This window comes from Suricata suricatta, chromosome 11, assembly GCF_006229205.1.
Source record: "Suricata suricatta isolate VVHF042 chromosome 11, meerkat_22Aug2017_6uvM2_HiC, whole genome shotgun sequence".
Classification (NCBI taxonomy): Eukaryota; Metazoa; Chordata; class Mammalia; order Carnivora; family Herpestidae; genus Suricata; species Suricata suricatta.
In genome coordinates this window covers 45,530,396-45,534,728 of record NC_043710.1, presented here as the reverse complement: position 1 = coordinate 45,534,728, position 4,333 = coordinate 45,530,396, and the positions used below count along the sequence as shown (strand labels likewise).

The following is a 4,333-nucleotide window of genomic DNA, read 5'->3' as shown; positions in this document are numbered from 1 at the left end:
ATCCTCGGGTGGCTCAATCCCTCTCCCACCATGAAGTTCTCTCTGGCCAGGACTTACCATAGAGCTCTTTCCTTCTCCAGGTTTCATTCATTAATTTTTCACCAAAAAGTCCCTGCCTATGTTGCCAGCATTGTCTCTGTGTCTTGAGGTCTGTTTCTATCAAAATCGTGTGTGTGTGTGTGTGTGTGTGTGTGTGTGTGTGTGTGTGTGCGCGCGCGCGCGCGCGCGCGCGCGCGTACACGCACACAGTATCTAGTATTCTCTTACAAGAATAGGCACCAGTACTGGCTTCAGCAGCACACGTACAAAAATTGGAATGACACAGAAGAGATTAGCATAGCCCCTGCACAAGGATGACATGCAAATTCATGAAGCTTTCGGATTTAAAATTAAAGAAGAGGCTCCTTATACCTATCATCTGCTGTGTAAGTCCCCGCGTACCTCTTTGCATTCAGTTACTCACAATGACCCTGAGAGGAGCTATTATTATCCTATTTTACAGATGAGGAAATGGAGGTAGAAGCTTAACCAAAACCACACAGCTTGTAGATGGCAGAGATGGGATTTAAATCCAGGTCTACCTGCTTGCAAAGCATGTTTATTTAACCATAAATTGCCTGAATTGCCTCCTTTAGCAGCAAAGTGGCTATTCAATCAGCGCACGCTGGGAGATACATGAATCTAACTGAGAAATTCAGCCATCCTGCTCATGTCTTCCCTTTCACATCTTCTTTATGTCCTAATGTCAGGCATCTCCTCGGCTCCCTGGACTGGAGGGGCTGAAGGATGCTTTCCACCGACCTGGAAGAATATAAACACATCTGGAAGGAGGCCGCTGCTGAGCAAACCGCACTCCCCCCAGAGTGCGGACAGGATGAGGTGGCTATAAATAATCACAAGAGTGTGAAGAGATTCTCTCCCCTGGGCTCCTTTTGCAAGAGGTTGATGGTAATTGATGAGGCTACAGGGACATGCCAATCCGTCTGCTCTTAGAACCAGGTGTGGTTATTTACAGAAATGTCACTTTCCCAGCCCTCCCTCACTATCTCTGCCAGAGGCTTGGAGATCAGCAAATAGCAATTTACTGCTGCCCCAGGGCACATGGCAATGAGCCACCTATATGCCCCACTGTCTACAAACCAGGCTCAAGCTCCTGCTCTGGCTGAGAGACGCTTCCTCTTTGGAAATTTGGAAAGAGAGAGAGAGATCGCAGATTTGCCCCCCTTTCCAGGCAGAGGGAGGTCAAATGAACCATATCATATCACAAACCACCAAGTCAGTAAAATCTGGAGTTCCCACTTTGCCCAGCTCATAATGGAGGAAATAAATAGACCACTGGATAAGAAGTCCGATGAGTGACTCCCGACCCCAACTAGGCCATCTGTTAGCGATCGATGTCCGAGCTCCAGTTTCCCATCTGGAGGCTAGTCTTCTGTCACATATCAGACACAAAAGGTTTTTGAAAAGAATACTTTAAGTAACAGAGTTAAATGACCTGTATTGTGTGAGAGATCATCATAATCATAGTCATTATTATAATGAAGTCCTATATGCCTCTGTTAGGAGTGCCCATGATAGGTTTAGAAAATAGCTCTTACCTGGATTGCCCTCACTCCCATGGCCTAGCTGGGCAGTGGCAGGAGCAAAGTGGAAGTGCAGCACATAAATCCGATTTCTCACAGCATCTGAATTGTAGGTGAAAATCATTTTGTTATAACAAGGTTTACACCAAAAAAATCAATTTCACAACTAAATTAAAATGCTTTTGGGTATAAGAGGGCAGAGCTACATCTCAAGATAGCCCAAGCTGGCTTAAAGTTCTACTCTGAATAACTGGATCTCAACCAATCATGGATGGAAAATTGTCATGCTCCTTCCTTGCTGAGGGTGAGACCGAAAGACCACAATGAAGGCCCCCACTGCCAAGATGTCCAGCATGACCAGTGCAGAGGGAGGCCGGAGAGCATGGTAAGCCACAAGACACCTCAATCTTACATTCCAGCTTCTTTTGGAGGCTCCATGCTAGTGCCTTTGCCAGCAGCATCCCTGGGAAGTAGCTCACATGGATAGTCTCTCTTAGCCCTGCAAAGTAGATAACTCGACCTGTAAACAACAGAACTGTCTTGGAATCCAGGTCTGCCTACTTTCTAAGGACCATAACCTCCTCCCAGCCTATAACCGGACTTTCCATTGCAGAGGAGTCCAGTTAGAGTCAACAGGAACTATATCTTAATCCCTTTACTCAGACATTGCCTTTAGCCAGCTGGCTCTTTCGTGTTTCCACAGTGTAGGCTTGTACTTGGAAAGTAAGGCCATAGCAATGCCCCCATCTAAAAAGGATATCAGGCTGAACTGACCAGGGTAGTTTTCCTCTTGGTCAGGAGGGGAGTATTTTTCCTTTCCTCAGAAGTTCGAAGCCCAAAAACAATGGATTGAAAACACATACAAAAAAGCAACTTAGTTTTATTTCTCTCCTTAGCAGTAGATGTTTTAGAAAAAGTTTTGACTGTCTGATTTTGTGTTAGCAAGAAGAAGCATAAACAATAATTTTTATAAGCCATAATAATAGCTAACATTCATGTGTACTTTTTTATTTAAGTATCAAAATTTATGCTGAGTGATTTACATGGATTATCTCAAATGATTAAACAATCTGCACAAGATTCTTTATCCCTATTTACAGATGAGGGATAGAGGCTCAAAATAATTTATTCAAGACACACAGTAGAGCGGCAGCTTCAATTCAATGGCCAGATATTCTGAGGTAAAACCCCACACTGGTTAGATAGGCTCCAGGCTTTGTTCTACAATATCTATTCAATATTCTTCTCAAAAATCCTTTCCTTGGATAAACAAAATGTGGTATATACACACAAAGGTATGTTATTCAGCCATTAAAAAGAATGAAGTACTGATACGATCGACAACATGGATGAACCTTGAAGATGTCATGCTAAGTGAAGTAAGCTAGACACACAAGGACAAATATTGTGTAATTCCACTTATATGGAATATTTAGAATAGGTAAACTCATAGAAACAGAAAGTAGGATTCAGTACCTCTGGAGACCTGAAGAGGAGAATGGAGGAGGGGAAGAATGGAAGGTTATTGTTAATGGGCATAGAGTTCCTGTTCGAGGTAATAAAAACATGTTGGAAATACTGGTGGTGGTTGTACAAGATGTGAATTTAGCTAATACCACTGAACCATGCATTTTAAAAAGTTAAAATTCCAATGAAACAAATTTTATGTCATATCTTTCTTATCTATTTGCCTATCAATGGAAACTTTATATCTTGGCTATTGTAAACAATGCTGCAATACACACAGGGGTGCCTGTATCTTGTCAAATTAGTGTTTTTCATTTTCCTTGGGTAAATATCCAGTAGCAGAATTATTGGATCATATGATATTTCTATTTCTAATTTTTTGAGGAACCTCTGTATTATTTTCCACCATGGCTGCACCAGTTCACATTTGCACACTCACAGTGTATGAGGGTTCCTTTTTCTCTACATCCTCGCCAACACCTGTTATTTCTTATTTTTTATTTTTTATGTTTTTAGCCATTCTGACAGGAGATACCTCATGGTGGTTTTGATTTGCATTTCCCTGATAATGAGTGATGTTGAGCATTTTTTCATGTATCTGCTGGCCACTTGGATATCTTCTTTGGGGAAATGTCTATTTGAGTCCCTTGTCCATTTTTGAGTTAGATTGTTTAGGGTTTTTTGGTGATGAATTATATAAGTTCTTTATAGTTTTCAGATATTAAATATATCATTTGCAAAACCTTCTCCCACTTGATAGTTTGCCTTTTGATGGTTTCCTTTACTGTGTAAACCTTTTTATTTTCATGTAGTCCCAATCATTTATTTTTGCTTTTGTTTCCCTTGTCTTAAGGGACATATCTAGAAAAATGTTGCCTCATCAGGATAAAAAGCTTCTGCAAGGCAAAGGAAACAATCAAAAAAACTAATAGGCAACCAACAGAATGGGAAAAGATAGTTGCAAATGGCATATCAGATAAAGGGCTAGTATCTAAAATATACAAGGAGCTCACTAAACTACATACACGAAAAATGAATGATCCAGTGAAGAAATGGGCAGAAGGCATGAACAGACACTTCTCCAAAGAGGACATCCAGATGGCCAACAGGCACATGAAACGAGGCTCAGCACCACTCATTATCAGGGAAATTCAAATCAAAACCACACTGAGGTACCACCTCACACCGGTCAGAGTCGCTAAAATGAACAAATCAAAAGACTATAGATGCTGGCGAGGGTGTGAAGAGACAGGCACCCTCCTACACTGTTGGTGGGAATGTAA

General features: G+C 41.5%; 1 non-coding gene across 1 annotated transcript; it reads left to right on the top strand.

Moving 5' to 3' along the window:
* Nucleotides 1–281: 281 nt before the first annotated feature.
* LOC115272833 lies at nucleotides 282–388 on the top strand. The gene has a single exon (XR_003900489.1). It is a non-coding gene; the product is annotated as a U6 spliceosomal RNA (small nuclear RNA).
* Nucleotides 389–4,333: the final 3,945 nt, after the last annotated feature.